This window comes from Triturus cristatus, chromosome 3_1 (assembly GCF_964204655.1).
Source record: "Triturus cristatus chromosome 3_1, aTriCri1.1, whole genome shotgun sequence".
Lineage (NCBI taxonomy): Eukaryota > Metazoa > Chordata > Amphibia > Caudata > Salamandridae > Triturus > Triturus cristatus.
Genome location: NC_140583.1, coordinates 579,859,292 through 579,874,966, shown reverse-complemented (window position 1 = coordinate 579,874,966; position 15,675 = coordinate 579,859,292). Strand labels below are relative to the sequence as shown.

The following is a 15,675-nucleotide window of genomic DNA, read 5'->3' as shown; positions in this document are numbered from 1 at the left end:
TTAGATTTAGGGTTGCACTCACTGGAGTGGGAATAGTAATGTTTTCATCTCCGCAATCCAACACCTTCACTACTGTTGTAATATGCCTAGTATTAGTATGCATTGTAATGGAATGTGATATAATGGTATGCATCGTAACTCCAAATATACCTTTGGCACACCAGTGGTACGCCCGCTGCGCATTGCCGCAGAGCGCCCACCATTGAGAAGTGATGCGGGAGGGACTGGACAGCTGGGAGGTGGGAAACGCCGTAAAGAACACTGGATGGGGCGTGGACGCAGGGTGTGTTTGTGAGCGAGTATTGTAAATATTTAAATGTGAGAAATCTTACCACGAGGCCGGGTCCCGTGTCTCCGTTGCTCCTGCTCTCCTGAGTCTGCTTCCAGGAACAGGAAGGCTTCCTCTCCTAAGTCAATTATAACGCTGCAATGCAGCGCTGGGATTGGTCATTGGCACCAGGACAAGGCGTTAAGCCAGGGGCTGGAGGTGTGGACATATTCTCCATGCAGGTGTAATGCAGCCTGCATTGCAAACAGAAGAGTGTGCATGACTGCTTTGTGCAGCCTGAGCGGGCCGCACTTGAGTGGGCATGCCACTCTGCCCCTGCCCTGCTCCGTGAGTGGAGCAGCCCTACCCACCATCCCGCCCGCAAAGGAAACAAGGCACGATTACATCAGGAAGTTATCATCATGTGATGATTGTTCCTCTTCTTGCACTGCTTGAATGCAGTGGGGTTACTCTCTTCCGCATTGCGGATGAGCCGACACTGGTGGTGCGTCATCTACAGGTACTAGGCCTGGGTGACTCGACCCCAAGGCCTCCTCTGCTACGTGTCCCACCTTCTCCTTACCTATACATTGACACTGTGGCGCAATCTGCTAAACTCTCTCCAAATCTGTGACTCAGCCAGTAGGAGCCTCAGCCAGGTGGGATAGCACAAGCCTGGGTACAGCAGTCGCCGCCAAGTCCGCTGGTGAACCTCCCAATGCAGTTGATGCAGCAGGGCCCCCTTAGGCGTGAACTTGCAGTGCTCCCACAACACAAGTTTGGCGCAGCTCAGGGGCCTCACCCTCCACAGTGTCCAGCTGTCACAACCTCATCCGGCCTGTGATGCAGAGAGGTGCTGCCCATCGTTGGCAATCCCCTCCGTGCACCCCGGTGTAGTGGTGGATCGTAGTATGTGATGCAGACCTCCCTACGTTGGTGCACAGGAGCGCCTCTACAATTCACAGCTCCATGGAGCATAAGGCATTCTTCTCAGACAGGTCAGCACTATGTCTCCATGCGACCAGCCAGATTTCACCACCAGGTACAGGTGATTGCCGCGCCTCAATGTCTATGGGTTATCGACTACACAGCTCCTCCGCATCCCACTCCAGGCTCCAGGCGCAGGTCAAGCGAGGCATCCAGGCTCCAGGTGCAGGTCAAGTGAGGTGTCCAGGTTCAAGACGCAGGTCCAGCGAGGCATCCAGGCTCCAGACACAGGTCCAGCGAGGAATCCAGGTTCCAGACGCAGGTTCAGCAAGGCATCCAGGCTCCAGACGCAGGTCCAGCGAGGCATCCAGGCTCCAGACGCAGGTCCAGCAAGGCATCAAGGCTCCAGACACAGGTCCAGCTAGGCATCCAAACTCCAGAAGCAGGTCCTGCGAGGCATCCAGGCTCTCATCCAGGTCATCCTGGATGTTGGGTGGCTTGAAGGGGTTGTTGATGTGTGCTGCACTTGGCCCTGGCTGCTCCATTCTGCATTTCATTGTTTTGTTTGCCTATTTTCCTATTCGAGGTCAACTGATAGGCTATTTTTTTACATTAGAGGCAAAAAACTCACGTTATTCTGACTAACGTGTGTTTGTTGCCGCTAACGGGCCTTTCGTTGGTTATCACCGGCTAACACCGGAATTTCTATCGCCATCACGCTAATGTTAGCGGCAGTTTTCACCGCTGAGCCCTGAAGCTGACGCCATGTGCGACGTCTTGCACATACATCGCTAACAAGGTGATTGTTTTCAGCGGTACACATCGGTAAGAAAAGTGCCGCTAACTAATATTAGCTGTAGTTTTCGACAATCCTTATACATATGCCCCTCTGTGTGAAAAGCAATAACCCGGTTGCCTATCTACATATATTAAAAATACCCCACTGCATGTTACATTATGTGCTTTGCAGGAGATGCATTAACCTTCTATACTACTTTAATTAAAATCTGGGACTAGACAAAACACAGATCTCTCCAGCAAATGTGTTAACCTCTGAGTTATCTAACCATTATTATTATTCCCTGAGATTTACTCGGCACTCAAAGATCTCTGCAACAGGTGCTTTAAGCCCATAAGATATTTTAAAAGGCAGCCTTTGCAACCAATTAAGCAAAACAGATCTACTGCAATGTTAAATGCAGACTTTGCAACCAATTAAGCAAAACAGGTCTACTGCAATGTTTTTCCTTGTTGTCAACTTCTTTGTGGCAGAGTTTTTTAAAAAAAAATGTATTAGTTGAGGCACAGATTCTGCATCAGGGTAGCATCATTTGTTTGGCACAACCTCATCGCAAAATCTAATTTGTTAAATCTCGTAATGCATTTAAATTCATGATAGACCTGCTAAAAATGTGTGAGGTCGTAATATCGGATATCTCTTCTTGAGATGTCACTTCCTGTAAGGTCACTTCCTGTGAAGCCATGTCTGGTCACACGCCAAGATGTCACACGTTATGATGTCACTTGCATACTGCCTAACTTAGTTAGTAGCCTCACTTCTGTTTTTTAGGACTTGTGCACTGGCCTCATCCTTCTTATTGGTGTTGGTGCTTGCTGTGAGCAGCACATCTGGGACCAGATGTAGACATTGAATGACAACTTGTCCCCAGCGAACGTGCAGGTGCTGCAGCATTTCTGGTTCAAGAGCCTTTTTAATTGTATCACTCTTCATAGCCTTTTCATCTGAAAGCACAAATTGGCAGTACTTCCATTTTTTACGCTCCACACATGCCATCAGAAACTCCAAAACAAATTAGAAATTGGAAAAAAACACTGACCAAATCAGACCCACTTCATGATAACAACATATCATTTATGTCACTATGCATGTGTATCGATTAGTGTGGCATACATGTAGATGGTGTTGTATCTAATAATTTGTGTCGACTTTGCATAAATCATGGCTAAACTGGCATTTCTAACTAAATAAAGACAATGTGATCTTGACACAGAACCATTTTTTTTTGTTGTGGAACGTCCCTGTGTCCTTTTGCATAAGCTTGGTGTGCTTTCATTAGTTTGAGCTGCACCAATATGGCACTTGCAAAAATAATATTTTCTACTGTGTTGAGAAGCATTGTCTTCTTTTCCAAATTAAGGCTGGCTGTGTGCTTTCTTGTGCTTATTACTCTTTGCCATGGTGAAAGCAACATTTGCCAGACAGCTGTTTGGCATAGAAGAGACTGGAGCATTGTAACAAAATTATTTTTTAATGTTACGACTCGTTAATTATTTCCACGCCGCAGAGAACGTTATTTTAAGTGCACAATGAAAATCGGATACTAGAGCTATCAAACATTGCAAAATAATTAAAGCACAAAGGTAGCAAAATACATCTCTTCCATGTGAGGGAATGTTCAAGTTTTTCGGGTTTTGAAGCAGGGCCTACTTTCTCTACTATAAATCTGTAACAAGAGTTTATCGAAGCTGCCCTTCTAATCTCTTCACTGCCGAAGTGTGTAGGAACCAGACTGTGCACACCACAGGCCACACATGGTGCAGGCAGGGTACACAACAGGGCACACTTGGTGGAGGCGCTCAACAGTTTCACTTTGTGTACTACACTGATAACTAGGAAGCGATGGTCTAATTCAGCTATTAACTCCTTCTTTCAACTTAATCGACGTATGTCCCGTGGCCAGAGATTTTCTAAGAAGACAGGCACTTTCTTACAGCCTGTGGACTTGCCAGCTTTCAGTAGTTCACAGTTTTCAACTCGGCGGTCTTTTGAAATGCCCATAGCGGAGATAACAGAGGAAGTCCCTGTTTTTTAGGTCTCACCTGCGTTGCAGCGCATGCGCTGCTTCGCCTTGGTGAGAACTATTGTCGTTGGTTTTGTGTCCGGCCTCTCTGGAAGCGGGGTTGGTGTCCACCCTGTCTCCCTTAGGCCCCGCCCACCCTGACAGGATATTTTGCTCAGACTTGCAAGCGCTTTTCAGGAAGCATTCTTGGCGTTCATAGTGGGGTTGGTGTCCGCCCTGTCTCCCTTAGGCCCCGCCCACCCTGACTGGATATTTTGCTCCGACTTGCAAGCGCTTTTCAGGAAACATTCCCGGCGTTCGTTGTCTGCATTTTTGGGCACAATTACATGTATCTTGGCGCTCTGTGGCTAAATACTTCATTTTAGTGCAATAGTGGCTGCGCTTCTCAGGAAGCATTCTCGACGTTCGTTGTCTGCATTTTTAGGCACAATAACATGTATCTTGGCGTTCTGTGGCTAAATGCTTCATTTTAGTGCAACAGCAGCTGTGCTTATCAGGAAGCATTCTCAGCGTTCTTTGTCTGCATTTTTGGGCACAATAGCATGTATCTCGGAGTTCTGTGGCTAAATACTTCATTTTAGTGATAACCATCACTTTACTGTACTTGCACCCTTTATTATTACACCGCCAGCCTGCCTTTTGTAGTCCAGCAGAAACCCTTCTGTTGTCGGAAAATGCGCACATTATGTGTTGGTTTTAAGGTAACATGCCTTTAAACATCTGTGACACCAGGGGCTTCACGAGCTGCCGCAGAGAACGTACAAAACAGTACACATTTGTATATACAAGGAATTTTATTATTTCAATGTCATATAAAGAATTACATAAATCTACAAGCAACCATTCATATAAATAATATTGTAACTGCTGGAGAAAATACATTAGTAAGGTGTATGCAAAGCTATTGATTGTTTAAAAGGTGTGTGCGCGCGCATGTGCTGTATGTACACTGTGTGCTCACCGCTTGTTCTTCCATAGGGCAGTACACAGCCTGCTCCGTTTACACACCTAGATTTTTTTTTAAAAGAGCCCCCTTTCACGGTACAGAACTAACTCTGTGCGCACAATTAGACACAGCGTGTTTCAGTCCGTATAGTCGGGTCCCCACCACTTATGAACAGTCAGAGCAGAAACCATAGGTAAATGTTGACCGTCTGTGTTGATGTAATGCACATTTGTGTACCTTTAAGGACGCCCATACCTTGTCAGCCGCCAACTGTGCTTAACTTGAACTCACTCCTCCGAGAGCTTTAGCAACCTTGTAAACAAATGCGATTATTCAAAATTCGGAAAAGTACCATAAAAATAGTAATAATTTGAGGGTCGTGTTCTGTGGATATTCCTACTGAGTGAGCGCAAAAACATGGATTTACTTTTTTCTTTCTTTGTTGTTTTATTTTTTTCTCTCTTAAATTTTCTTTATTCCATTCTCTCTATTATACTTTCTTTCGTTTTTTTTTATTTTGGTGTTTATTTCTCGCGTCCTTTGATGATTTTATTTTTGTTCTATTGCTTTCTTTTTTCTTCCAGAGCCTCCTTGGTATTTTTGCTACTTTTGGTTCATTTTTCCTCCTTTCAATCCTTTTTTTCTGTTGTCTTCTTTTATCTTTTTCGTTGCTCGCTATTTTTCACCCCTTTTTGTTTCTTTCTGTTCTTTCTATCACCCCATCCTCCTTTCATTTCCCATCCTTTCCTGGCTTCCCTCTTTCAGTTATGTATCTTGTGAAAATACACAACATTTTGCTGCATCCCTCGCTATATATATAAACACATACCAAATTTTACAACACAACACTATCTACGAATGATACTAGAACACAACTACAAATACACATTATTACTACCCTAGCTAATGCTACATATAATGCAATACTCACCCTGCATACTACTGCTACATAAACTTATTGCCACCAACACTTAAGACTGAAGGTATAATACACATACTTACTCCACAGATACATACAAAACTGTAGTTAGCAAACACATTCAGTACACAATAAAACAAACAAATTCAGGAAAATATAAACAATGCCAAACTCTTTAACTCTAACTGTTGCTAGACCTGATGCATTGCAAATGCTTGTTCTTCTCCCATCCGCCTCCTTTCCAGTTTCTTCTCCGTCATCTGCCCTGTACCTCTTTCTTCCAGCCCCCACCCACCCAGTCCCTGTTTCACCTAACCACCTTCCACCAAGTCACTGTTTCACCAAACCCCCATTCACCCGGTCTATTTTTTTCTCCCATTTCCCCACAGACCAAAAAAGCTCTATGGTGCGGCCAACAATGACTGCTTCATAACACTTTATTTTTTACTGTCCTGCTCTCCATCGATTTAGCTGCCTTCACATTCACCACCCCTACAGGACAGACTAATAGCTCAACCATATGCGAGCTGTATTAGCTTTGCCAATGCTTGTTGAGATAAGCTGGTTTTGGTTTTCCCGCAGTATTTCATAAAACTACACATTTTTGAGTATCCAGTTCTGTAGTTGAAAGGAATAGGGTATAACTTGAGTGTTTGCATTCTACTCCCTTTGGGGCATACAAAGCATACCTTGATAAACCGGTCTCTTCTTATTCATTGGTAGATTAGAAAGGTGCATTTCACATTATATCCCCCTTACTCTTTATTCATTTCAATTTCATATATTTTCTTATCTTTTTAGTCCATGTCACGCTTATTTTAGCGCAATCCCAATAAAGCATTTGCATTTGCTAAATCCAGCCCATCTTTCATTTGTGCTTTATATAATGTATTCATGTTCACGGAGTCTAAAGCTGTTTCCAGTTCGGCACATGAAAGCTATAAGGCCGTTTTATTGAGCTTGACAAACTTTATAGCCGTCTTCGAAAGCCTAATGTAGTGTTCGGCTGCGCCTGTCTTAACTCCCGAACCCAGCCTGCGGGCAGAGGGAATCTAGTTTTCCTCTGTCCAATCTTAGATTCCATTTAAAACTAATTCCACCACGATCTTAAATGTGCAATCGCGTTCTAGCAGAAAAAGTGTCCGATAATATCCCGCCTTTGCTTTAAGTTACTATTTGATTATGTAAGGATATTTTGGCACCCGTTACATGTTTGGAAAAATACTATCATCTAACATGGCACTGGTGAGTTTTTACAGTATTGGTGCACATAGTGTGAATGCTGCTCTTGTGCTGGTTTGCAGTGGCAGCCTGTAGTATTAGCAGGGAGGGGGCGGTTGGGGCGCAATCGCACACATAAACACTCACTCACACATGCATTCACTCAAGACACCACACAAAAATCCATTCACAACACTCACTACCATAAATTCATGCACATACCAAACATTAAAAATAAAATCATACATTCCTGCGGAGCTCTAACTCAGTAAAACCATGGGGGTAGGGATTGCTTCCTTCCCTCGTCAGCCAATGAGGGAAGGTAGCAGTCCAAAGCCTTAGAGGTGCCAGGAGGGTTGGGACTGCTGCCTTCCCTCACTGGCTGGCCTTAGATCAGCCACTGAGGGAAGGCAGCAGTTCTCACTCATCACAGAGTGGGATAGGGTCAGTGAAACTGCTGACCCCTCCCCATTGTGTGACGAGGTGTCAGTGACTGACACTCAGCCCTGGGAACTTCAGGGTTTAGAACTGAAAGGCCCCGATCCGAGGCAATCGGTGACAATCCCCCTCGTCATGAGGGGGCGGGCCTTGAAGTGCTTTGCCAGTAAGCCTGGGCAAAGCAATACGTTACGCTCGCGTAGTTTGCAAATTTTGCGCTACTTCGCACTACGCGAATTGCACAAAGCACAGTGCAAACACGCGTAGTGTAGTGCAGCGGTCATTTTTTGCTTGCTCGCAGTCTTCAACGTCAAGTTGGCGACCGCGAGCAAGCAAAATGACATCCCGGCGAGACTTTTTCCTCGTTCACGATCAGCAACATCAAGTTGCTGATCGCGAGCGTGGAAAATAAACCTCCCGGCGAGATTCTAAACGCGGGGAGGTCAGGTTTCTCATTGCGAGTGGTCGCGTATGCTCGCGACGAGAAACTACCAGTCCGCGTTGAGAAAGCTGCCGCTCGAGTAAAAATCTACTCGAGCGGCAGAAAACTACAGCTTGCACTGTGCAAGATGCCTTTTTCAATGATTGCACAGTGCCGGATGCTTATCCGCACTGTGCAATAATTGAAAACGGCATCTTGCACAGTGCGAACAGGGTACTACGCAGTTCGCGAAGTGCTATGCATAGCGCGCGTAGTGCGAAGTGCACTTTGCGTAGCTACGCATAGCGCTACTTCGCGAACTACGCCCAGGGTTATTTGACAGGCTAAAGATGTCAGGCTTACAGGAGCTGTGACTTCTTCAGCAGACAAAGTTCAGCTCAGGCAGTCAGGAGCCTGCACATTTAGCGCATGTCTAGCTCCCGGCTCCCTGGCCTGAAAAAAAGAGTGTCTGTCAAGCTGACCTTTGCTCAGCCCAATAGACATTGTTTATAGTGGCCAAAAAGTGAGGGGGGATGGATGGGCCACCGCTGCTGAATTGTACTCTTTTGTCCTACAGTATAAACTCACTAAGTGAATGCTCCAGTTGCAAGGTGTTCTCTCCCACGTTTTTTATTGGGATTCTACTTTAAGGCTAAAATCTTTACCTTATCCACTCAACTACACCACATACTATAGGATTTACGATTCTTTTGATGTAGAGCCTAGTGACACTTCCTCATGCTTCCTTCGTGACCAGCTTTTTAAGGTTTCAAATGCACACAGCTTGTGCTGTGGTTGTGAAATCTTTAGTAGTTAAAAAAAAAAAAACATCTTAAAAGGGGTTTAGAGCCTGCCCATTATTTACCATACGTACCATTGCCTAGTTCAGCATCACCTTTTCTTACTATTGGCTGGCTCCCATGTGGCTCAATGTCACTTCACTCACTTACCACTCTCTGGCTCCCATGGCAGCGCCTCCTACCCACTTCAGCCTTCCACCTGGCCTTCAAGTCTTTGTGATGCAGTGGAGACTGGACCACATACTGCTTCCAGTGGTCAGTGTCCTTCCACTGCAGGCTCCTGCAGGTACTCTTTTTGCTCTCTTCGCACGCTCCCACCATCACTCAGGAACACACCAGATTTTAGTAAAGCAGTATTTCTGCACAGAATAATCTGGTAGGCATGTATGTCCCACCCCCCAGGAGTACGCCTCCTCCTTGGACATCTGTCTGGCATCCGTGTGTGCTGTGTGCTCTTTCGAGGAGTTCCTCTGCCTGCTGTGTGCTTGGTGCTGTCTCTGGTACTGCACTCACTCCCAAAACAATTCCTCCACTTCCCCCACTCTAACCCATAGTGCTTTCTCCACTTCTTCTGTCTCCTGGTGCTCCACTTCCATGTCTTACAGTTCTCTCTCACTCATGGTTCTCATCCTCATCTCTGTCAATTCTAGCCCTGTTTCTTATTACTGCACTCTTTCCTTCACTATTATTTCTAGTTTCCCTGTCACCATACGTTTCTTTCTTTTTCTTTCTTTGTTTCTTTGTTTCTTTGTTTGTTTGTTTCTTTCTTTCTTGCTTTATTTTTTATTGCCATTTTATATAGCATGAACTCGCCAAAAGGCCTTTGGTGTGCTTTACATTACACAAGGTTAGATTTTCTTAAGACATGGAGAGATTAAGTGATGTTTTCTTCCCAGCTCTTCCAGTTCTCAATTTCTCTCTCCCCCGCTATCATTGCCCCTGTCCCCCCATGTCATTCCCTGATCACTGCTGGTATTTTCTGTGTCCCTCTGGTTCTTCAGTGCACCGCTTTTAAAGAGGACTTGTGCAGCACTCTAAAGACAAGGCACTGGATTGCAATAAAGGTGGCTCTAACAAGAGAGGGGTAGATTTATAGGGTATGGCTATTGGAATACTTATTGTCCCTCTGTATATCCCCTATCTCTTGTTTTCTTGTCCACGTGTCTGTCTTTATGATCCTTGTACAGTACTGCTGTCTCTCTGACAGGTCTGTCTCTGGCTCACAGTGCTGCTCTCATTGGGGCCAATTCACAGAACTAATCTGAGATAAAATCCTAAACTTACTACTTTTGGTATTCACAGAGGGCATTTAGTAGTAGTAAAGTTAGGACTCCTAAATTTACTACTACTAAATTCCTTTTGTGAATACCGAAAGTCGTAAAGTTAGGATTTTGTCTCAATTTAACTTTACTACTACTAAATGCCTTCTTGGAATACCAAAAGTAGGAAGTTTAGGATTTTATCTCAGATTCGTTCTGTGAATCGGACCCAACATTTCTCCTGCCCCCGTCCCCTACAGCTGGATTGGGTGTGGAAGCCTCAGCCAGAGCATTTTAGGGACTTATTGAACTGAATGTGCGTCTCTCTACCCCCAACATCTCTCTCTCTAATGCTCTGCTTCTTACTCCATGTCTCGTGCTCTACGTACCTGTCCCTTGATCCACACCCTTACGCTCTCTCTCTGTACATATTTAATGTTCAGGATCCAACAGTTCTTGCTACAAAGACATGCCTGTCTCTTACTGCCTGCCCCTGTCTTCCTCTTTATTCCTCTAGACCCAGTCTCGGCTCACACAGGTCAGCGCGGTGGGGCGGTGAGGCTGGGTGGGGGCGGGGGTAATGGAATGCGACATACTACGGAATAGTGATAAGTAAAGAAATGAATAAAACTACTTACTTTGCGCTCACCGCATGGCTGAGTTGGCGATGCACCGAGCGCAAGGTAAGTGGTTTTATTTATTCACTTTTGAATATCCCGTCGTATATGTCGAATTCCACTACCCTGACTCTTGGCATCGATCATCTCTCCTGTTCCCTGCCCTTCTGTCTCTTGCTCTCTACATCTGCTTCTCTCTTGCTCCCTACTCTACTCCCCTGTCTCTTACACTCTGCCTCCCACACCGTGGCCCCTCTCTCCTGTCCTCAAAAACCTCTGCATCTTGCTCACATGAATCTTTCTTTTCTGATCCCCTCTGTGTCTTGCCCCTGACCTCTGTCTCTTACTGTCCGCCTATCTGATATTGACAAAGCCGATAGATATTGCCAGGGCGAAACCTATTGGCTTTGCCAAAGCTTGTTCAATAAGCCTTTATTGGCTAATCCAAAAATACACTTGGCATTCTAGCGCTATCACTTAATTCAGCTCCGTATGTATTTTGGGGTCCAAGTTTGCCATCAACCGATTGCTTTAAGAGACATCCTTTAATGAGAGCTCCGAATTTTATGTGCAACAATCCCACACAGTTACAGGAAAAGCCTAGAGTTTTGGTTTGCCCCAAACACGTTTATTTTTACTTTGAGGACTGAGTCTCGCATTTTGCCTCGTCTCCCATGTTTCTGATTAAGGCGAGAAACCTTTCACACCTGTACAGACAAGACTTTTTGAAAAAGTGAAAGCCGCCACATAGTCTTATGATTTTTGTTTGTAAATTGGGACAACATTTTCATCGAAAGCACACATTCGATATTGTCATGGTACAAGTAGGCTGAGAAGTCATGTTATCTGAGTGCTCGTGAAAACCTTTTCTCTGCAGCACAAAGTTCTGGACCTGAGAATGAGGGAACCATCTAGCTTCTGCCTTTGCAGGCTTTCCTAACTTAGGGGCAGAAGGCAATTCAGAAATTAGAGTCTCCTGGAAGACAGGAAAGTGTATATAACCCTCAAAGCCCATGGTGGGGGGCTCCGTGATGAGCTCATAGTCCGAAGGGTTTATTTAGAGTTTGGTAGGGGGAGACATACGCCAAAAAGTGGCAGATGCCGTGTTTAGAATGCCAGTGACATTTATTCCCTTGGCTGTAAGCAGTGCAAAATCGTTTACTCAACCACCTGCTAGCCTTTTTTACCGGCTCTCTTCAAAACATTTGATGAATGTTAGCAACCTGTTTGTATTTTTATCACTTCGGACAGGACCTTATATTAATTTAATATTATTGTTACTGTATTAGCCACTTCCTCACTTCAGACTACCGAGTGCGTTTCTCCCAATAGAAACAAGTTAAAAAACCAAGGATAAATATCCCCTCATTGATCATAATCCTGTGATCTTTTGCATCTGCGTTGTTGATCTCAGTATTTGTTATTGTTATGTGGAAACACTGGAGAATATCCTTGGGTTATGAATTTGTTTGCCACACCTATGAAATTCAGACCTCCATTGCTACTAGCAATTTCTACTACATTGTCTCCAAAGGTCATTGTGATACAAGAGAGAGCAAACATGCATTTCTGCAAGCTAACCCAAGAGTTTACATTTATGAGCACATGATAAGACTTGAGGGAGGAAACATCAACAAGATCTTACCTATGGGAGAGCCAAGCCCTGGACAGCATGGTGGCCTTCTAGGTTAGATCTGCCAACGCTGGTCCATATCCTGTTAAAGGCCAGTGTTTATTCCATCTTTCACAGAGTCATCCGCCTATAAGGGACTCTTGAAGCAGTTGGGTTGCTGATGCTCTCTGGCTCTACCACTGCTGTCCAACTACCAACCCTGCAGCGAGACCTGGCTTTGTCGACCATGTTACAAGCGTGACAAGTGGTATTACAAGCGCACTCCTGGCACCTTCCCGATGGCCCCGAACAAAAACCAGGAATGCGAAGTGGCAATCTCACTTCACGCTGAAAAGGCCTTCGACTGTTTAGAATGGCCTTATCTTTTCAGAACACTTCAAAGAACAGGTGTTCAAGGCCGGTTCCTGCAAATGGTTAAACTTCTGTACAGACCCCCTACAGCCGTCATTAACAGCAACAGCTTTCTCCCCGACCAGGTCATCATTACACAGGAACATGCCAAGGGTGCAGTCGACTCACCCTTACTTTTCCTCTTCACTCTGTAACCGTTAGCTGTTAAGATCGGGTTCACTGAGGACGTGACTGGTATCCCTACACCGACTTTGGATATTAAACGACTATTGTACACTGATGAAATCCTAAAGCTCATGGCTCATGGGTAAACTTCCTTTCTGGCTCCTCTGGAGATGAAAGAAGCATTGGAACAGTTTTCTGGCTACAAAATAAATTGTGAGAAAAGTGAAGCTATGCCCCATAACAGTTTAACCCAACCTGACATCCTGATGGGCTCACAGGGTCAGTTATCACAAACTGCCATTAAATACTTGGGTATCCTGTTTGTCTCTGACAGACAGGCAGCGGATCTCAGGAACATAGATATCAAGATGATGACAAGGTTCCCACTGGACTTTCAGAAATGGTCTCATTTGCATCTTTCTCTGTGGGGCCGAATCCAAACTGTGAAAAGGGTTACAGCACCACATTTCAACTATCTGTTTGGTATGATCCTGAAAGGCTTCCCGGCCTCCTTGATAAGCAAATTGAACAAAATGTTCAAAGATGTTGTCTGGGACGCTCAACAGCCATGCCTCAAGATCTCCAAGCTGCAGGTGGGCACAACCTCGGGTGACTTGCGCCTCTCAGTCAGTCTACTACCAAACCCACCACTTGGCACATTTGGTTTATTTTGTTTCATCTACCTTGAGGAGACCAGACTGGATGCACATTAACCAGAGCCTCCAGGAGGGGCCCACCCAATGCTGGTCTGATTTACAGAACCGCTATCTCTGACGAGGCTAAGCATCATCCATTGCTTTGCATGACATCAGAGATGTGGGAGAAAGCACATAAACAACTACATTTTGATGTCTAACTACATGACGATGTCCCGATTTGTAATAACAAAGCTCAACAAATTGATGGTGGTACAATCTACTGGTCAACATGGTATAATAAGGTTCATGAAAGAAAGGATGGTGCACCAGGGTGAAGTCAGGTAGCTCTGTATGTATTCCAAAATATATTTCTTTATTATTTTTTCAGTAAAATCTTGGACACCAGCCAACGCGTTTCGTCCCGAAAGGAACTTCGTCAGGGCTGAAACAATGCATAAATAAGACAAACTAAACACAACTGCCACATCAAATAATGACATAAAAACATAAAAATGTGTAACTTACATGTAAATACCAAACATATATATATAAAAATATTTTTACAAACAAATACATAAACGTATACCTAAAAAAATTATATAACTCCTACATAAAAAACTACAAATAAAGAACGACACAATAAACTACCACATCATAAATATCATTATACATCCCAATTAAGTAGACATATGATAAATATAGACACTAAGACATACATTGAAAAAGGAGAAGAAAATTCTGTTTTCACCATTTGACCATTGAAGCAAAAGAAGAAAGTATTAAAGTTGATAAAAACATGTGAAGATACATTACGAAAGTTTTGAAGACTTCCATACTTCTAAAATATAGAAGATGTCATAGAAAATGTAAAGTGCGACAGGAAGACTGTTATAATGCAATGACTATCTTATTAAACCAACAAATAACCTCACCAGAGATATCCTTATCTTTGTCCAAAAAACAGATGCAATCAAATCGATACAAGATTACTAATGTTCCGGGTTCATGTTTTATATATGGATAGGGCATTCATCAGGATTCCAAGATTACCCTAATAAGATAAACAAACAACAGGCAGTCCCATAATATGCCTGGTCTAAACATATTCTATGTCACAAAAGTAACACGCATTTGATGACCTATAAATAACAAAGGTCCACACAGGCAACCGCGAAAATAGTTGATACTCAACCATACCATAAGTGTAATATATAGCAAAAAACATGTCTTACCTCCGTAATAGCTATAACAAATCACGTCAATTCAAGAGTAGAACCGAAGGCCTAAGTAGCGGCCCAAATTCCTAGTAGGGAGAGACAGGACGGTATGGTTATATAAAGTGATCATTAATAAACGATCAAAAAATTATTAGATCGGCCCAATATTAGTAGGCGGATCAGCCTCAAAAAATGACGTGATGATATCAATCATGTCACTGCCAATATAAGCTATATAATGATCTTCTGTTGCCACTTCCTAATTATGTTACTACGGCAAACGCATCACGATCACAATAAAAAACGGAGTATACCATATCGGGCGAGCCGTATAGTGTCATATAAAAACGGAATTAGGTAAGCCAACAAAGTGCAAAAATACAGCGAAGCCACAACTTCCCACTGTAATTTAGGCATGGCCTTATCCCACGTACAACATCGTAACTCACAATCAAAAGACAAAAGTAGAATGGATCCGTACATCCCACCCTCGTAATTTGTTTTGTTCTAATTACAAAAAGGAATAGGGGGGGAGGGGACAGTTCTCCTTATAGGCTCCCTGTAAGCTTACCTAATCGGCGTTGAGAGTCACGGTTTCAGTACCAATTCCGTAGTGTGAGATTCAAACAGACCCGCTAAATCCTTTACATTTAAATAACGGAGACAAGTCATGTGATTCATCCAATCAAATAGGTAAATAGGTCACGTGTTTTGATACTCAAAAATAGGCGCCATACTTGACTGGGTAAATTAGACCCTGCCCAATATAAGTACTAATCGAAATACAAATATCTCTTACACATCTGACCGTATGTGGGATGAAATAACGAGAGAAACACCGTTATGTTACCAATACGGTAGCCCTGAACTCATTTAGATAAACTTCGCGAATTAGTTTATACAGGGTATGTAATGTGCCGACAATCAATAGGTAACGTGTTTTTACACAAAGAGCAGGCGCCATGTTTAACTGCCAAAATGCGCCTTATCAAATATAAGTATTCTTTAGAATACGAATAACTCCTCTAAGTAT

General features: G+C 43.8%; 1 long non-coding RNA gene across 1 annotated transcript; it reads right to left on the bottom strand.

Annotated features, from left to right (window-relative positions):
- Positions 1–13,733: 13,733 nt before the first annotated feature.
- LOC146860587 (uncharacterized) lies at positions 13,734–15,285 on the bottom strand. The gene is made up of 3 exons (XR_014979179.1): positions 15,214–15,285; positions 14,658–14,728; positions 13,734–13,867 (listed from the first exon to the last, which is right to left on the bottom strand). It is a non-coding gene; the product is annotated as an uncharacterized LOC146860587 (long non-coding RNA).
- Between the last annotated feature and the right edge of the window lie 390 nt (positions 15,286–15,675).